Below are 21588 nucleotides of genomic sequence, written 5' to 3' on the forward strand. Positions count from 1 at the left end.
TATATATATATATATTTTTGGGGGGGGGGCGGGGAACAGTTTTCCTTTATTTTTTTCACAAATTAAGTCAGAGGACCTAGAGACCAGGTGTGTAGCACCGAGTGTCCTATTGCAGCAGGTACTTCTCAGATACCTTGTCTTCCAACCCAGCCCTCTGACATATCCAGTTTTTTTTTGACAAGTGCAATCATTTCAACAACAGGGCCGTTCAGATCCACTTCATTTATTCAGAAGCTCTTCCGAGAGGATCTCTGCTTGACTGCTTCAAGGATCTCCCTGCTAGTAATGGCTTTTCTGTGGTTATAGAAGGACAGTCTCACTGCCTCCAGGCTAACCCGTTCCAGTTGCTAATCCTTCAGAAAGCCCAGTGCATCCAAGACCCAGGAACACCTGCTGAAGTCTGGGTGGGTTTGCTTTAGGATTTTCCCCATGAAACTAAAATAGGTCTCCTTCTTCCTCCTCCTCCTCTTCCCAAAGGTGGAACTGGCCCATTCGTATTTCTTTTTGGCTGGGATATAAATTGTAGTCTTCTTAGGAAATTGTAGTCCATGAAGTAAATGAAGTGCACATGGAAGGCTTAATCCATATACATCTAGCTCAGACCACTGGCCTAATGATTGAGATATATATATGCTAGTTGTTGAGTAATACTTTGAATAAAAATCAATAAAGTAGGTTAAAGAAGATAGAATGTGTCAGGGGTTCTGCTTTATATAGAGTGATCAGGAAGAGTGTCTCTGATGAGTGATATTTCAGTAGAGAACTAAAAGAAATATGGAAGCTTAGGAGGAAAACATTATGGACAGAGAGACTGTCAAGTGCAAAGGCATTGAAACTAGAGGGTCATTTATCCATTCTAATAGTGAACTGAGCAGGGAGAAATAGAGGTGAAATTAGTGAGGCAGATGGGGAGCTGATCTGTGGGTCTTGTCTACCATGCTGAAGAGTGGACTTCAGCTGCAGGAATAGGAAACCGTTGGAGTTCTGAGTTACAATGACTTGGTCTGACTTTCAGATTGAAGAGGTCACTGACTATTGGATAAGCAGGTGATAGACTTTAAGGACGAGGTCTGAAACGGAGAAACCAATCTGGAGGCTATTTTAATAGTTCAGGTAAGGGAACTTGGTGGCTTGGAGGTGAGTGGAATTGATGGAGACAGAAAGAAAAGATGTGGATATTAAAAGTAGATCCAACAGAATTAGCTGATAGATTCTTATGGGATGTAAGAGGAAGAGAGGAGCCAAAAAATGATTTCAAGTGTTTTGTCCTAAACAGCTGGAATTGTGGAGTTGATACTTTCTCATAGGAAATGTTGCTGGAGGAGTAAGTATGCAGAGAGATTGTGTGGTAGCTGAATGGGGACCTGAGGTCAAGGGGAGTGATGGCTAAACGTGGGTGGCGTACCACATGCTTGTCTAGTGATGGAATGATCTGGTGAGAGGGAACAATTGATGATGCAAAAGAGGGAAGAAAGTCCTTGAGTAGGTGAGAGGTGGGATTTATTAAAGCAGAGCAGAGGCTGGGCTGTGACAGGAATGCAGAGGGCAGCAGAGTATAGGAGTATTGATGCAGTGGGTTAGGTAGAATTGATGGTGGTGGAAAAACTGGGGACTTCTCTTTTTACAACTTCTAGTTTCTCACTTATATGTGAAGCCAGGTCCTCCACTGTGGGAGAGGAAGGAGGAAAGGCACGTGTGTCATTTTGCTGGGGCTGCCAATAACACATACCACAGACGAGGTAGCCTAAACAACTGAAATTTTTTTCCTCACAGTTCTGGAGACTAGAATTTCGGGATCAAGGTATCAGCCAGATTGGTTTCTTCTAAGGCCTCTCTCCTTGGCTTGGTCATCTGTGCCCTGTGTGTTCACATGGTTTTCCTTCTGTGTCTGTGTCCTAACCTCCTCTTCTTATAAGAATACCAGTCACATTAATTTAGGGCCCATCCTAATTGCTTCATTTTAACTTAATTACCTCTTTAAAGAGCCTATCTCCAAATACAGTCACATTCTGAGGTACTGGGGATTCGAATTTTAACATATAAATTTGGGGGACACAATTCAATCCATAAAAAGGTATTTGAAGTTTGAGGAAAGTATGATATAATTCTCGAGAATGGGCTCGGGACATTTAAGATTGTAGGACAATGTTTCAGTTAATGCTATAAACATGTTCAGTCACAGTCACAGCATTGTAATATTTATAACACTTAAGAAAATCAAGGGATAACTTAAGTTTAAAGTTTTAATAACTCTATTCATGCCAATTAAATGTAAAAAATATTTTCTGTACATATACTCTAGTTGTATAGAAGATAAAAAAGAAAATAATAGTAGCTCTAGATTTCTTTACTAGGCATACATATGTTCTAGGTATTTTTACCAAGTGATTTGCATTTGTTATTTCATAAATTATGCCCACAGAGGGTCAAGATTAGAAAACTAGAAAAGCGGGGGAGGTAGGTAGAGTGAACTCTCTACATCTTTCGTCCCATGACCTTCAGACTAAAGTCCAGCTTCTGCTAGTCTCTACAACAGTCTTATATTCAGTATGAAAAGTCTATGTGCATTCTCTGCTTTGGGTATTTAATACATAATATACATTTTTTTCAAAATTTACTTATAGTTTGTCTTTAAATCCAGATTTAATGTTTTCCACAAATATCTTGATTTTATTTTACAGTTCATTTTAGCAAATTTAAAAATTATTTATACAAATAGAGGGGAGTCTCTTTGGTTTTCTTAAAACTTATCCATAATCACTCAGTATGCAATGTTTAATTTTATTACTGTAATGTTTAAAATACAGTAGAAAATGAAGAAAACACATAGCAAATATTTAAGTAGGAGACTAACATACATGGTTTCAACATACCTTTTTGTACTATTGATGGGGCATCTTCTGAAACTCATGGTCATGCTATATGATCAAATATAATCAGCAGTGGTTAAAAATATTATTCAGAATGGTTTTTTTTAAGAGAGGTGGGACCAATTCTAAGATGGTGGAGTAGAAGGACGTGCACTCACTCCCTTCTGCGAGAGCACAGGAATCACAGCTAACTGCTGAACAGTCATTGACAGGAAGACACTGGAACTCACCAAAAAAGGTACCCCACATCCAAAGACAAAGGAGAAGCCACAGTGAGATGGTAGGAGGGGCGCAATCACAGTAAAATCAAATCCCGTAACCGCTGGCTGGGTGAGTCACAAACTGGAGAACACTTATACCACAGAAGTCCACCCACTGGAGTGAAGGTTCTGAACCCCACATCAGGCTTCCGAACCTGGGGGTCTGGCAATGGGAGGAGGAAGTCCGAGAGAATCAGACTTTGAAGGCTAGCAGGATTTGATTGCAGGACTTTGACAGGACTGGGGGAAATAGAGACTCCATTCTTGGAGGACACACACTACAGATGTCCGTAGTGTGTGCATCAGGACCCAGGGGGAAGGAGCAGTGACCCCCTAGGAGACTAAACCAGACCTACCTGCTAGTGTTGGAGGGTCTCCTGAAGAGGCAGGGGGTGTCCTTGTCCCCGTGGCTCACCACGGGGACAAGGACACTGGCAGCAGAAGTTCTGGGAAGTACTCCTTGGCATGAGCCTTCCCAGAGTCTGCCATTAGCCCCATCAAAGAGCCTGTAGCCTCCAGTGCTGGGTCGCCTCAGCCCAAACAACCAACAGGGAGGGAACTCAGCCCCACCCATCAGCAGATAAGGGGATTAAAGTTTTACTGAGCTCTGCCCACAGCCAGTCCCTCCCTTCAGGAAGCTTGCACAAGCCTCTTAGATAGGCTCATCCATGAGAGGGCAGACAGGAGAAGCAAGAAGGGCTACAATCCTGCAGCCTGTGGAACAAAAACCACATTCACAGAAAGACAGACAAAAGGAAAAGGCAGAGGACTGTGTACCAGATGAAGGAACAAGATAAAACCCCAGAAAAACAACTAAATGAAGTGGAGATAGGCAACCTTCCAGGAAAAGAATTCAGAATAATGATAGTGAAGATGATACAGCATCTCAGAAAAAGAATGGAGGCAAAGATCGAGAAGATGCAAGAAATGTTTAACAAACACCTAGAAGAATTAAAGAACAAACACCTGGAAGAATTAAAGAACAAACAAACAGAGATGAGCAATACAATAACTGAAATGAAAGATACAGTAGAAGGAATCGATAGCAGAATAACTGAGGCAGAAGAACGGATAAGTGACCTGGAGGACAGAATGATGGAATTCACTGCTGTGGAACAGAATAATGAAAAAAGAATGAAAAGAAATGAAGACAGCCTAAGAGACCTCTGGGACAGTAAATGCACCAACATTTCCATTATAGGGGTTCCAGAAGGAGAAGAGAGAGAGATAGGACCTGAGAAAATATTTGAAGAGATTATAGTCTAAAACTTCCTTAACATGGGAAAGGAAATAGCCACCCAAGTCCAGGAAGTGCTGAGAGTCCCAGGCAGGATAAATCCAAGGAGAAACACGCTGGGACACATAGTAATCAAACTGACGAAAATTAAAGACAAAGAAAAATTATTAAAAGCACAAGGGAAAAATGACAAACAACATACAAGGGAAGTCCCATAAGGGTAACAGCTGATTTCTCAGCAGAAACTCTACAAACCTGAAGGGAGTGGCACGATATATTTAAAGTGATGAAAGGGAAGAACCTACAACCAAGATTACTCTACCGGGCATCTAATCTCATTCAGATTAGATGGAGAAATCAGAAGCTTTATAGACAAGTCAAAGCTAAGAGAATTCAGCACCACCAAACGAGCTCTACAATAAATGCTAAAGGAACTTCTCTAAGCAGGAAACACAAGAGAAGGAAAACACCTACCAAAACAAACCCAAAACAATTAAGAAAATGGTAATAAGACCATACATACTGATAATTACCTTAAATGTGAATGGATTAAATGCTCCAACCAAAAGATACAGGCTTGCTGAATGGATACAAAAACCAGGCCCATATATATGCTGTCTACAAGAGACCCACTTCAGACCTAGGGACACATACAGACTGAAAGTGAGGGGATGGAAAAAGATATTCCATGCAAATGGAAATCAAAAGAAAGCTGGAGTGGCAATACTCATATCAGATAAGATAGAAGTTAAAATAAAGAATGTTACAAGAGACAAGGAAGGACACTACATAATGATCAGGGAATCAATCCAAGAAGAAGATTTAACAATTATAAATATATATGCACCCCACGTAGGAGCACCTGAATACATAAGGCAACTGCTAAGAGCTATAAAAGAGGAAATCGACAGTAACACAGTAATAGTGGGGGACTTTAACATCTCATTTACACCAATGGACAGATCATCCAGACAGAAGATTAATAAGGAAACACAAGCTTTAAATGACACAATAGACCAGATAGATTTACTTGATATTTATAGGACATTCCATCCGAAAACAGCAGATTACCCTTTCTTCTCAAGTGCACACGGAACATTCTCTAGGATAGATCACGTCTTGGGTCACAAATGAAGCCTTGGTAAATTTAAGAAAATTGAAATCATATCAAGCATCTTTTTTGACCACAATGCTATGAGATTAGAAATGAATTACAGGAAAAAAACATAAAAAACGCAGACACATGAGGCTAAAGAATACATTACTAAATAACCAAGAGATCACTGAAGAAATCAAAGAGGAAATCAAAAAATACCTAGAGACAAATGACAATGAAAACACGACAATCCAATACCTATGGGATGCAGCAAAAGCAGTTCTAAGAGGGAAGTTTCTAGCAATACAATCCTACCTCAAGAAACAAGAAAAATCTCAAATAAACAATCTAACCTTACACCTAAAGGAACTAGAGAAAGAACAACAAACGAAGCCCAAAGTTAGCAGAAGGAAAGAAATCATAAGGGTCAGAGCAGAAATAAATGAAATAGAAACAAAGAAAGCAATAGCAAAGATCAATAAAACTAGAAGCTGTTCTTTGAGAAGATAAACAAAATTGATAAATCTTCAGCCAGACTCATCAAAAAAAAGAGGGAGAGAACTCAAATCACTAAAATTAGAAATGAAAAAGGAGAAGTTACAATGGATACCGCAGAAATACAAAGCATCATAAGAGACTACTGTAAGCAACACTATGCCAGTAAAATAGGCACCCTGGAAGAAATGGACAAATTCTTAGAAAAGTATAACCTTCCAAGACTGAACCAGGAAGAAATAGAAAATATGAACAGACCAATCACAAGTAATGAAATTGAAATTGTGATTAAAAATCTTCCAACAAACAAAAGTCCAGGACCAGATGGCTTCACAGGTGAATTCTTTCAAACATTTAGAGAAGAGCTAACACCCATCCTTCCCAAACTCTTCCAAAAAATTGAAGAGGAAGGAACACTCCCAAACTCATTTTACGAGACCATCATCACCCTGATACCAAAACCAGACAAAGATACTACAAAAAAAGAAAATTACAGACCAATATCACTGATGAATATAGATGCAAAAATCCTCAACAAAATACTAGCAAACAGAATCCAACAACACATTAAAAGGATCATGCACCATGATCAAGTGGGATTTATCTCAGGGATGCAAGGATTCTTCAATATATGCAAATCAATCAATGTGATACACCATATTAACAAACTGAAGAATGAAAACCATATGAACATCTCAATAGATGCAGAAAAAGCTTTCAACAAAATTCAACACCCATTTATGATAAAAACTCTCCAGAAAGTGGGCATAGACGGAACCTACCTCAACATAATAAAGGCCATATACAACAAATCCAAAGCAAGCATCATTCTCAATGGTGAAAAACTGAAATCATTTCCTCTAAGACCAGGAACAAGACAAGGATGTCCACTCTCGCCACTGGTATTCAACATAGTTTTGGAAGTCCTAGCCATGGCAATCAGAGAAGAAAAAGAATTAAAAGGAGTACAAATTGGGAAAGAAGAAGTAAAACTGTCACTGTTTGCAGATGACATGATGCTATATATAGATAATCCTAAAGATGCCACCAGAAAACTACTAGAGCCAATCAATGAGTTTGGTAAAGTTGCAGGATACAAAATTAATGCACAAAAATCTCTTGCATTCCTATACACTAACAACAAAAGATCAGAAGGAGAAATTAAGGAAACAATCCCATTCACCAGCGCAATAAAAAGAATAAAATACCTAAGAATAAACCTACCTAAGGAGGTAAAAGACCTGTACTCAGAAAACTATAAAACATTGATGGAAGAAATCAAAGATGACACAAACAGATGGAGAGATATACCATGTTCTTGGATTGGAAGAATCAAAATTGTGAAAATGACTGTACTACCCAAAGCAATCTACAGATTCAATGCAATCCCTATCGAATTACCAATGGCATTTTTTACACAACTAGAGCAAACAATCTTAAAATTTGTATGGAGACACAAAAGACCCCAAATAGCCAAAGCAATCTTGAGGGAAAAAAACGGAGCTGGAGGAATCAGACTCCCTGACTTCAGACTATACTACAAAGCTACAGTAATCAAGACAATATGGCACTGGCAGAAAAACAGAAATATAGATCAATGGAACAAGATAGAAAGCCCAGAGATAAACCAGTCAACTACTCTATGGCAAAGGAGGCAAGGATATACAATGGAGAAAAGACAGTCTCTTCAATAAGTGTGCTGGGAAAACTGGACAGCTACATGTAAAAGAATGAAATTAGAACACTCCCTAACACCATACACAAAAATAAACTCAAAATGGATTGATGACCTAAATGTAAGACTGGACACTATAAAACTCTTCATGGAAAACATAGGAAGAACACTGTTTGACATAAATCACAGCAAGATCTTTTTTGACCCACCTCCTATAGTAATGGCAATAAAAACAAAAATAAACAAATGGGACCTACGGAAACTTAAACACTTTTGCACAGCAAAGGAAACTGTAAACAAGACGAAATGACAACCCTGAGAATGGGAGAAAGTATTTGCAAATGAATCAACGGACAAAGGATTAATCTCCAAAATATATAAACAGCTCATGTAGCTCAATATTAGAAAAACAAACGACCCAATTAAAAAATGGGCAGAGGACCTAAATAGACATTTCTCCAAAGAAGACATACAGATGGCCAAGAGGCACATGAAAAGCTGCTCACCATCACTAATTATTAGAGAAATGCAAATCAAAACTACAATGAGGTGTCACCTCACACCAGTTAGAATGGGAATCATCAGAAAATCTACAAACAACAAATGCTGGAGAGGGTGTGGAGAAAAGGGAACCCTCTTGCACTGTTCGTGGGAATGTAAATTGATACAGCCACCATGGAGAACAGTATGGAGGTTCCTCAAAAAACTACAAATAGAACTACCATACAACCCAGCAATCCCACTACTGGGCATATACCCTGAGAAAACCATAATTCAAAAAGAGGCATGGGGCTTCCCTGATGGCGCAGTGGTTGAGAATCTGCCTGCCAGTGCAGGGGACACGGGTTCGAGCCCTGGTCTGGGAAGATCCCACATGCCACGGAGCAACTAGGCCCGTGAGCCACAACTACTGAGCCTGCGCGTCTGGAGCCTGTGCTCTGCAACAAGAGAGGCCACGATAGTGAGAGGCCCGCGCACCGCGATGAAGAGTGGTCCCCGCTTGCTGCAACTAGAGAAAGCCCTCGCACAGAAACGAAGACCCAACACAGCCAAAAATAAATAAATAAATAAATAAATAAAGTTAAAAAAAATTTTAAAAAATAAAAATAAAAAGAGGCATGTACCACAATGTTCATTGCCTCACTCTTTACAATAGCCAGGATATGGAAGCAACCTAAGTGTCCATTGACAGATGAATGGGTAATGAAGATGTGGCACATATATATAATGCAATATTACTCAGCCATAAAAAGAAATGAAACTGAGTTATTTGTAGAGATGTGGATGGACTTAGGGATTGTCATACAGAGTGAAGTAAGTCAGAAAGAGAAAAACAGATATCGTATATTAACGCATATATGTGGAATCTAGAAAAATGTTACAGATGATCCGGTTTGCAAGGCAGAAATAGAGATACAGATGTAGCGAACAAATGTATGGACACCAACGGGGGAAAGCGGGGTGGAGGGGTGGTGGTGGTGGGATGAATTGGGAGATTGGGATTGACATATATACACTAATATGTATAAAATAAATAATAAGAACCTGCTTATAAATAAAATTCCAAAAAAATAAGAGGTAAATGAGAGAGAGGAATAAATTGTATATGGTATAATGTTTAAATTATCTTTCTCAATACAAATTAATTTGTTAGACATTTCTCTATACTTTCTCAATACCTAGAAATTTGTCAGATGGCTTTACTTTTACTTCTTGGCAGGCATCCCTTGAATCCTTAAAATGAATGAAATTTTATGCTGCAAGTTGTACCACAGTGTACTTTTCTTTCACTTAGCTCTCTCACACAATGAGACTTGGGATTTTACCAACTTTGAATGCTTATCTGTACTCATAGCCATTTGGGTTGCATGCCATTTGAAAACCAGATGAATACTATAGATTCTTTAGAAAAATTCAAAACTTTGCATGTACGTTCAAAACATTGCATCCAGATTCAAGCAATTCATGGATTCCCATAAGACAGCCTGTGAATATCCATGGACCTCAAATTATAGTGCTTCTACACTAACGGTAATAGCCTGGTTATACCAATTATGACTTATCTTGATGGAATATAATATATAACAGGAACAGGGGGACGTTTATGATGAACTAAAGCATGAAGAAAGCAAAACACAAAGTTATATATGTACTATGATTACAATGATATAAACTACACATCTCGACAAAAATTTTTTTAACTCGTATGAAACAAAAGTAGCTGTCTAAAAGTAGTAGGATTATGAAAATTTTTCTTTTAAAAATTCCTTATTTTTAAAAATGCTATATTTTTTATTAAAAATAATATAGTAATACGAGAAGCCTACAGAAGAGATAATGTATAACCTGGACAAATGCAATCATTCCTTAGGTGCTCATTGAACATCATTCTTTTTTTATTATCTTTTATCATCTTCCTTTTTGTTCTCTTGACTGAAGCTAAAATAATCATAAAAAAAAATCAGTCTGGTTATACCATCTCTGCAATTAAAGCTACTCAGTAGCTTCTGACTATGGTCTCCAAGTCTCCTTTTCATGAGGTGGCCTTTGCCCATCTCCCTACATTTCCCCCACTTCACCAGCCTTTCCCAGAAAAAGCCTACTCCTCCTTGCCTCTCTGCCTCTACACTTGACTTTGCACAATCATCCTCTTGTCCTCCTGCTCTCCTCTCCTAAATCTTACTCATCCTTTAGATTTCAGCTCCAACTTTAATTGTTAAGGAAAGATCCTATTTATTCTCCAGCCTGAGAACAGTACTGCATTATTCACAGTTCCAAGCATTCTGATTTTAATTTCATAGATTTTTTTTGTGGAATGAATGACTAATAAACCCACAAGACAGTTCATATTTTTTGTAAAACATTAAAATATTAAAAACATGGAGTTTTATTTTTATATATATAGATAATACTGAGAGCAAAGCATTCCAATTGACTAATTTAATCAATATGGGCAACCCACTCCCATAATATTAACATATGTAAGGCAAGTCCTCTTCAAGATAGTACAGTAAGGAAATTACAAAGGTAGAGAAAGTGCTCGAGTGGAGAAGGTATTTTATAACACTTACAGTTTATTTCTTGAGATTTAGGCTGATAATATGACCCCAAAACATCCAGCAATTTTCAAACGTTCAGAGAAAATGAAAGTCAATTAAGTTAAAAAAAAAAATTGAGTCAAACATGTTATTTGTTGTCATGTGGACACAATAGCTAACTGATTGAATCTGTATTTCTTTAAAGTTACATAAGTACTGCCTTAGGTCATTTCACACTGGGGGGTTCAAGAGGAAAGACAAATTAGCTCAGTGGGTGCTAATCTCAACATCATCTCTATGGTTGGAATAGCACTTCTGAGTGTTCATATAGAAGTTCAGCCTTCTTGAACTATTTCCAGTTTTACCAACCAGAAAGTGTTGGTACAAGTTTACGTAGCTTCATTCCTGTGGACTTAACATTTAAGGAATGGTGGTCTATATCACATCGTGCATTTTGCTTCAAATAGCCTTAGTACAACAAAGATCATGAAATTACACTGTTTTTAGTTTTAATTTCAAATATTCTTGGAAGCTTTACTTTAGTAGATCCTATTCTGTAATCTTATATTGGTCACAATATAATATGCAAATAGGAAAATGCATATATTTGTTTAAAACCATAATATCCAACCTGACATTTTTAATCTCATGAGATTACCCAGGAGGGGACTTCCCTGGTGGCGCAGTGGTTAAGAAACCGCCTGCCAGTGCAGGGGACACAGGTTCGATCCCTGGTCCAGGAAGATCCCACATGCCGCGGATCAACTAAGCCCGTGCGCCACAACTACTGAGCCTGCGCTCTAGAGCCCGCAAGCCACAACTACTGAGCCTACGTGCCGCAACTACTGAAGCCTGCAAACCCTAGAGCCTGTGCTCCGCAACAAGAGAAGCCACCGCAATGAGAAGCCCCTGCACCGCAACGAAGAGTAGCCCCCACTCACCGCAACTAGAGAAAGCCCGTGCGCAGCAACGAAGAGTAGCCCCCACTCACCGCAACTAGAGAAAGCCCGTGCATAGCGACGAAGGCCCAAAAATGAATAAAATTAAATCTTTGAAAAAAAGATTACCCAGGAAATGGATGAGCTGCTAAAATATTAAGGCTAACAAATCATCAATTCAATGGCGTTTTATAGGTCACCCTGACCAGAAGAACTGTTAACCATTTTGTTCCCTTCATTCTGTAAATCAAGACTTTCAAAGGTTTTGCAGCTTAGAATGCATCCAAGGCAGTAATCTGAAAGTTTTCAATTTTCTTACCAGGTACCATCACCTAAACCTGCTGAATGCTGAGTAGATATCTAATGATTGCTGTTCACCAAAGGGCAATTAGGATTCTGGTCTCAAAATGTTTAATAACATATTTGAGAGATGGAAACTTTTATTATTTGTTTCAATTGTTCTTAATTTTAAAATTGTATCTTTGTACATATTTAAAAGTTCATAGAATAAAAGGTTTCTATGCATATCTAAATAGTAAGGAAAAAAACCACTTAGGGGGCTTCCCTGGTGGCGCAGTGGTTGAGAATCTGCCTGCCAATGCAGGGGACACGGGCTCGAGCCCTGGTCTGGGAAGATCCCACATGCCGCGGAGCAACTACGCCCGTGAGCCACAACTACTGAGCCTGCGCGTCTGGAGCCTGTGCTCCACAACAAGAGAGGCCGCGATAGTGAAAGGCCCGCGCACCGCGATGAAGAGTGGCCCCCGCTCGCCGCAACTAGAGAAAGCCCTCGCACAGAAACGAAGACCCAACCATAAATAAATAAATAAATTAATTAAAAAAAAAAAACAAAAAAAAACCACTTAGGTTTAAAACCAAAAAATTGGATCACGTCTACTTGAATTCCATCTAAGAGCCCTAACAGCCAGGTATTTTTTCATAAATTATAGACAGCTTGATTCAGACTATACACATAGCACTTAAATGGAACAATATATCTGAAGAGAGGCATTCCCTTTCTTTCTATACGTTTATTGCTTCTTAAACAAATTTTGCTTCACTTTCAGGTGTAAGGGATGAAATTCCTCTCTCCTCCTTAAACCTATTTGCTTTGCAAATGTACTAGTGCACTTTATTCTAACAGTTAAAGAAGAAGTGCTTTATCAGTAGCTAGAACAATTTCACTTTCCAGAAATGTGATTATATTCAAGTTCATTAGGTGAACCATGCAATTAGGGATATCAGTCTTCCCTTTCGGTACCTGAAGAAACTTCTGACAGTGCGTGATTTGGCAAGATAAGCTCTACACAAATTTAAATTCCTGTTCAGTTTCTTAGCACCTTAATTTTCTTGCAGCTTTTAAAAAACACATGTGCAAGAGGAGTAGCCAAATCCAAAGAATGCAAGTGTTTGTATAAATACTTGTTATAAGTACTGTTGTGTTGCAATAGACAGCTCCAATGATTAAATGGCTAGGTTTTTATACAATATTTTAGATGAATGCACAGATTTACAGCAAACAAAGTATATTCATGTGGCTTAAAGGATTAGAAAATATTTACTTTTGTGAGAAAATCATTGAACTTTTGGTCTTTTTCTTTACACTTTAAAATAAAACTGTACCTATCTCACTGCTGATATTAGAACTAATTTGTTAAAGAACTAAACTTAAACTAGCACAGGGAGCAGAGTACCTTCTGATTTCCTTAATAAAATGTCTATAGCAGCATCTAATTTTGTTCAGAAAAGGTGGGCCATTTTTCTATATGAGTAGTTATAATTTAAATAGTATTAGCTTTCATGTCATAAAAATATGAGACCTTTTCTCACTTCCTCTACCTAGTAGTAACTTGAAGATATTCCTATTCACAGTATAAAGCAAAAAAGAATCCACCATAAAGTTTTCTGTTTTTTTACTCCTTTTTCTCTTTTATGTTTCACCTTCCTCATATATAGCCAGCAAGCACTGAAAATAATTCAACACTTGTATTAACGTATGAACTTCAGGGTTTTTTTTGGGGGGGTGGGGTGGGGAAATGAGAGTTAATGATGTACACATTCATACTGTGCTTGTAAATGCTTTATTATTCCCAGAAGTAGGGGACTTTGCCCAGTGGATAAGTGGTATTTCTTGGAGAAATATAGTGTTGGGTTGGAAGCTTATTGAATAAATACTATACAACTTAACTATTTTTTCTTGAACGAGTATCTATGAAACTCCATATTTTTGGTGGACTAAATATCAGTTTCAATTCCACTTAACAAATATTTATTGAGGACCTACTATATGCAACTTATGATACTCAAATGAGTCAAATATCCAAAGAACTTTAGCTGGTGAGTCAGGTTCACCTGGAATATGCAGGGGACGAGTGTTCAGAAAGGGATCTTATGTGCATATCACAGTGAATAGGATGGATCAAAGAGAATAAGTAGTTAATCCAAGTTCATACAGTAAATAAATGGCAAAATGGGACTTCAGAACACAAATTTTGTCTGAGTTAAAGCCAAAGTGGCTTTCATTGAATTGTATTGACTTTTGTATTAGCTTCCTATTGTTAATGTAGCAAATGATTATAAACTTAGTGTCTTTAAACAACACAGAGTTATTAGCTTGCAGTTCTGGAGGTTGCAAGGGCAACGTTCCCTCTAGAAGCCCTAGGAAGTATCCATTTTCTTGTCTTTTTATAGCATCTAGAGGCCACTTATATCCCTTGACCTGTGGCCTCTTCCCTGAATCATTTCAAACCTCTGCTTTCTTCATCACACCTCTTTCTCTCACTCTGACCCTCCTGTTCCCTTTTCACAAGGACCCTTGTGATTGCATTGGATTCACCTGGATAATCCAGGATTATCTCCCATTTCAAAAACCTTAACTTCTTTACAACACTGAAGTCCCTTTTGCTGTGTAAGGTAACATATTCACAAATTCCAGGGATTAGGGTGTGCTTGTCTTTGGGGAGGCCATTATTCAGCCTACCACAACTCTCTAGAGCCTAGTTCATTCCTACTTAATTTTGCCATTGGAATTTATCTTTCAATCTTCTTTTTGCATCCTAACTTTCCACTTATTTCTAGTTATCCTTATTTCTCTAAGATTATGACCCTGTTTAGCAAAAAAAAAAAAAAAGCCACAATTTTTCTTTGTTTTACCTTCATACTGCTTGAGATTCTGCCATGCTTCTAATAATGAATATTTCTTGGTAGTGGTAATTCCTGGATTTTAATTTCTGATGTAATCCGTCTGTTTCTTGAGAAGGACTTTGAGGAAAAGTTTTAATTTTGACAGAGATAGAAACAAAGGGAGAGTATTTTATTTGGAAGGATTTTGATGAACAAAGGCCCAGAGCAAGATATATAAGGTAGAACCAAATAAAATAATGTTACCTAGTCTATAGGGAACATTTGATAGTCTGTAGGATGAGAGAGGAAGAGTAAAATATGGGAGCCATTTTTCAAAAGCCCTCAAATTAATCAGTAGTATACTTATTTAATATGATTGATGGAAAAAATGATTATTATTGCAAAATTAAGTTTTCTACAAATCCATTACTGATAAAATGTGTTTATTGTGTGGTAAATGCTCATTTTTAAAAAGCTTGCTCTTTTTATACACTGACCTTTAAAATTCCAAGAACGTCTTTCAAAAACAATTGTACTATTTATTATTTAGAAACAGATACACACACACACACCAACACATTAGCAGGACCTCATGCAATGCTGGCTATAAAACAGGATTGGAACACTATAGGCATATACTTTTGAACAAGGCTTTATTTATTCTGCTTATCTCATTATGTAGTTCTAATGATTTTTAATACTATTGAATGGTTTTTTGAATGTCTGAATGTGGAAATTAGTCTATATGTAAACTGTCAGGTAGTAAATGCCCAATGGGCCATCTATATACTCACTTCTGTTGTATTCGTCTTGTGTAGAACTACTCATATTTATGTAACAAAAATCAACTTACTTTTACAGTCATTAAGGGACAGCTATGAAAGTATTTAATAGCTATAAATTAACCTTGGAGCAAAAGTTTTAAATTATTAAATTTAAGCTCCCAATATAAATGAACTATTTTGTCATTCATTAGATTAAAATGATTAAATTCCTTCTCTCGTGTCTCATATTCACATAGGAAGTTTTGTACTTTTGCTTAACCACAAAATACTTTACCCTCTAGAAGGAAAAAAATAATAATCTCATAGCTTTTTAATGAAAGGGACATTGTGTTATGTATAACTTAATGTTTCCTCTAGATTTACTATTTTAGAAAGGGCTAGAAGTGGAAAATGTTAGATGCTAGTGACTTACAATGACATCATTCTGTAATTAAAATGTGTACTTAATACTTCACTAAGACTTTTAAAACCACAGAGCTTTATCTACTTTCATTTTTTGCTCTCAAAAACTCAAGTTCTTAGAATTTTCATATTGGACATTATTTTCTGAAGTGTGATAAAAAATAAATCCAAACATTTAAGCAAATTTAACTCAGAACTATTTTGCCTACAAAAATTTTCCTAGAGACTGTTTATAAAGAAAAACGTCCATAATGTTTACTGCTTATAAATTTATTTAGCTGATCTTTACTAAGTGCCACATATTTAGGGATGCAGTCTTATAGAGATATGAAGTCTTAAGAGATATAAAAATACATAACATACAGATTTTGTTCTAAGGAGAAAATTGATATACAGTTAAGTACATAGCATGTCATGGGATAAGTGCTGATAAAGACATGTAGAGATGATGTAGAAGCGCAGAGGGGTATCACAACAGGTTTTCTGGAGGTAAATTATGTTATCACTAAGCCTTAGGAGCCTTGTTGATTCTGAGTATTTGATTCCTTAGGAGAAGATTGGAATTCTCCTGGCTTAAGTTCTGCAAATGTCCAGAGCAGCAAACTGCAGGCATTATTAATGCAGCATATTTCCAATGGGAGGACTCTAGCCTGTATAATAGCACCGACTCACCATTGATTTTTATATATAAACACTGACTTGGTTGTCTACCTGGGAAAGCAAAGAATGGATGAGTAAAATCCAAGATCACTTTATAAAAGCCACTAGGATTCAATACTTTATACTATTTAATTATTTCACTGCTTTCCCTCACTAACTCATTTACTAAAGTTGACCAACAGAATAAAATGGCATCATTTATCATGGTGCCATTCTTACAGTCTTTTAAAGGATCTCTAAAACAGTTACATTTTAATATTGTGAAAACTTGAAATATATAAAAGGATACTGGAGAAATGCTAGACCCAGGATCTCACTGCATTTGTTTTGGCAGTCCTTGTGCTATCTGGATGATCCAGCCTGCACCTACCAGCGCAGGTAGATTTAGCTAACCTCTCCCCTAGCATTCTCAGCTTCAGTGGAGCCAACTACCATAAATCTCCATATTCATGAGAGACTATAGTACATGTGAGAACCTTTTGGAAACCACAATTGATATGTTTATACGAGGTTTTATAATAATAGTGCAAAGTTAGTGGCAATGCCTTGCAAATATTTTTCTTCCTCTCAATTCCCAGAAATACACCATCAGATGAACGTGGCCATTCTTTTAATCTAAATTATTTCTAATTCCTTGTCTCATATATATATTCTTTTGTACCTATATATATTTTCCCATTAGGATAATTTTTTCTTCATATCAAATTTTGAAATATTAGTTCTATAGGAACAGTGAGGGATAGTGGTGAAGTATTTGAATTGAGTTTGATATTAGATTACAACAACTTGACCCTATACTATCTACAGAGTAAATTTTCCATGAATTCATACTGTTACCACAGCAATAACCAAGAAAAATAGAGTTGTGCTATATTGTCTTATCTCTGTTTAACCTATGTTTGGACAAAGTTGAATATAGTCCAGTAAAATGTAGCATCAATTACTGATTGGAAATGTGCAAGAGACTTGTAAAGCTTGCTAAACTGAAACAATGTGTATGAATGTATTCATAGGACACTTTCTAATTGGTAGGACAGTTCATGGAACCACAACTGAGTGAAAGCTGGTAACAAAAGAACAAGTGTTGAGCAAAACACAGTCAAGACAGTAAAATGGATGGACATAAAAAAGAGTGCTAAGACAGTGTATTGATCTAATGCATTCTTACCAGAGAGTCCATAGAGATGGAACATTACAGAGTGAATATCACTGAAGGCTCTCATTGGCAGTGACACATTTTCATTAGCAAAAATAACTACCATAAAAAAGTATCAAGTTTTTCGACATGAGATCTGGGTCCTACAATAACCAGAGACCTTCATGATCAAAACTGGCTAGGCTTAGAGCATGATTTCAAGTGTTTTATTCTGGTTCTTGTCTAGTCTGGCTCACTGTGGCATAAGACTTTGTGTCACAATGTTAGTGTCAGAAGAGATACTTAAATAGATGTGTCCCTTGCCAGGACTATAAAGTATATGGGTGCTATCCATAGATAGATAATTGTGCTGATGGTTCTATAAGCTGAGTATTAGTGTTGTTTGTAGAAGTGTCAGACTTTCACCTGTCCAACTGGTCTAGCCATCAGTTTATAGATTAATTGAGAACAGTGTGGTTGTGGTGTTGAGAGTTAAATGGGAAATCTGTAATTGGGGTACACCACTGGTAGACTGTCAGGTAAGAGAGATCAGGTTAAGAGTCCCACCTTAGGAAGTTATCATTTTCAATTAGAATATTTGACCCTACTGATATTGTTTCTCTGTGCCTAGGAAAATTTTAGGGAGCAGCCAAAAGATTCACGTAAATTCATATAAATATAGGAAGGTCCAAGGTCCAAGATGCCATCATGAGATCAGAGCCTGGGGGGAGGACATAAGAAAGAGATGGGGACATGCAACAGTGTTTATGAATGTGTTAATATACATACATATATCTCCTGTCTTTATTCATTGAGAGAACCTAGAAACAGTGAAGTGTCAAAAGGACACAGGAGCCAACCAAGAAGAGCTCACTATGGCCAAGGCTGGAACAATTCGAGCAACACATAAATTATGACAATATTTGATTATACCAAGAGAATGATATAAATATCTGTGAGTCCATGCTATTATAAATAAATAAATAATAAGTGAATGGGAAAAGGGACAACTCTTTCTTATAGAAGAATTTCAGTTAAAAGTGTAGAAGAAATGAGGGAAATAGAAAATCACCATTAGAACACCATTGTAATAATTGCTGCAGGCAAGACCCAATGATGGATGCTAAAATTAGTGGACAGAAGTTTAAGGAGAAAGGGGATATTTGCATACTCACAAGCTATCCCTTCCCCAAATCTATCAATTACAAAGAAAAACATAGTAACTTTACAGTGGAGAAACCTGGCAGTTGCCACCTTACAGAATGATCAGTGTGAACATCACCAGACTTATCAAATCTTGAGTTTCTATTATGATGCACTGAGACGTAATGTATATCTGTGGCATCCCCAATGCATAACCTCAATCGAATTTTGAGAAAACACCATACAAACCCCAGTTAAGTGACACTGTACAAAATAACTGACTAGTATTCTTTAAATGTGTCAAGGTCATGAAAGACAAGGAAAGAATGAACAGATACCGCAGAATAAAAGAGATTAAGAAGACATGACAACAATGCAATCTGGGATCCTGGATTGGACCTTGAGACAGAATAATGACATTAGTGGAAAAACTGGTGAAAGCTGAATAAATTCTGTAGTTAATAGCATAGTACCAATGTTAATTTCTTAGTTTTGATCATTGTACCACAGTTAGATTTTAACTTAGGGAAAACCAGGTGAAAGGTGTATGGGAACTCTCTGTGCTGTTTCTGCAACTCTTCTGTAAATCCAAAATCATCTCAAAATAAAGTAAAAAGAAATATAAGACTCTAAAGGAAAATAGGAATCATTTTATATGTCATGGAAATGTGAAAAACTGTGGTTTAAGCATACTAGTATTAGGATGCTTTTGGTTGCAAGTAACAGAGAAACCAACATAATTGTCTAAAATAATTGCTTATTTAACTGAAGAAATCTTTAAAGTAAGGGAGTGCTCAATCAAAATGTTGTCTATCAAGACTCGAGCTTCTTTTAACTTAGATTCCCTTTAGTTTAGCTTTCCTTCACAAGCCATTTTATCCTCATCCAGGTAATGAGATAGCAACAGGAGTTCTAAGCTGTTCACTAGTGGCCAGAATGAGAGGCCTGCTAACTGCAGTGACTGCCTTTAAAAAGGTAAGGGACTGTCTTTCCCAGATATTCCTAGGCAAACTTCATCCCCCAAAGATCCAACTGGAATAAGTTGGATTGGACGCTCATTACTAAGCCAACTGAAAGTGCAAAGGGAATCATGTAGACTCTTTGTCGTAAGCCTAGTTTCTATAAGCAATCGTTGGCCAGGGGATTTCAACTACTCTGCCCCCTCTGGAGCTGAGCTGGGTGGAGCTGGCTTAAGTAGATGGACTAAAATCAAGGTCTTAGGAAGGGGAAATGATTATTAGGAAGGAATGAAACATTCCAATGTAACACATTTTTCAAAATAGAAATTGTACACATGATCTGGTACTAATAAATTTTCTAATATGGAAATGAAAGAAAGAATATCTGAAATTCACACCCTTCTATAAAAACTGGGAAGGTTTGCACTCATCCTCTCTTCGGCAGTGCTGTAATTATTTCGGCAATCTGGTGAGACCCAGTAGGTTAACTTATTAGTCCTTTAAATTCCGTCACTGATTAGTCTGATCCGTTTCCACTTGTTTCAGTCAGCATCCTTGGAAATGGTTCCTGTGTTTACATACATTTGGCGCATCTCCCATCCCTAATTTGATCACCTGCCCTTGGAAAAACTGGTAATTTCATTTGAAGATTCAGGTGCCCTCATTAAGGAACAAAGCATTACATAAGCTTCCTGCTGGCTGAACAATTTTAAATTGTTCTCACATAAGCTCCTCACCTTCTTACTTACAAAATGTTACATGAAAAGCAAAACAAAAGAGTGTCGTTTGACAGAGAGGGTAAAAATATTCCATGCTCTCTAGAGAGAAACAATCTTTAATTGGAATAAGCTGGTAAAGTTCTCTATATTGGCACCACTCCCTGTGTGGAAAAATCTTAGCCACTAATGACAATAGTGTATGTGTTGTAAAGAAGGGACACAACTGGTTTATGTACCTCCAAACGCAAACATAACTTTTAACAAATGTGAAATAGAATACCTTTCACTTACTTTTTTGCATTCAAATATAGTTTTAAAAATTATTATCTACAGGTAATTAAAGTATAGTTTTACAAATGCCATCAATGGAAACCAACTTCCATTTATGCACTACATGTTTTGTTGGGTATTTCTATGATGTATGTATTTATTTTTTAACATCTTTATTGGAGTATAATTGCTTTACAATGGTGTGTTAGTTTCTGCTTTATAACAAAGTGAATCAGCTATACATATGCATATATCCCCATATCTCTTCCCTCTTTCGTCTCCTTCCCTCCCACCCTCCCTATCCTACCCCTCTCTCCCTGTGCTATGCGGCTGCTTCCCACTAGCTATGGGTTTTACATTTGGTAGTGTATATATGTTCATGCCACTCTCTCACTTTGTCCCAGCTTACCCTTCACCCTCCCCGTGTCTTCAAGTCCATTCTCTAGTAGGTCTGCATCTTTATTCCCATCCTGACCCTAGGTTCTTCATGATCTATGGTGTATTTAAAATATATGGATAAATTGCTCTGCACTAAGGATCAATTAAATCCACATCTGTAGATCTGAATCTTCTTTGTCAGTAGATCCAGTATCTTACTGCTTGCTGGCTTTCTCAGTGTGGATACACCTTGACTGCTCAAACTCAGTCTTTTCAAAATGGAACTCATTATAATAAAACCCGGACCTATTCTTCTCCCCACATATCTACTTCTAGTTGAGAGTACCACCATCCTGCTGGTGACTTCAGTCTATGACTCCCACTATCATCTCTAATTCCTCCTAG

General features: G+C 37.3%; 1 protein-coding gene and 1 pseudogene across 3 annotated transcripts in view; one reads left to right on the top strand and one right to left on the bottom strand.

Moving 5' to 3' along the window:
* Nucleotides 1-21588, top strand: part of SEMA3E (semaphorin 3E) — a 261910-nt gene that overhangs the window by 22804 nt on the left and 217518 nt on the right. The window lies entirely within an intron of this gene.
* Nucleotides 228-11938, bottom strand: LOC132372192 (histone H2A.N-like; annotated as a pseudogene).

This window comes from Balaenoptera ricei, chromosome 9 (genome assembly GCF_028023285.1).
Source record: "Balaenoptera ricei isolate mBalRic1 chromosome 9, mBalRic1.hap2, whole genome shotgun sequence".
Lineage (NCBI taxonomy): Eukaryota > Metazoa > Chordata > Mammalia > Artiodactyla > Balaenopteridae > Balaenoptera > Balaenoptera ricei.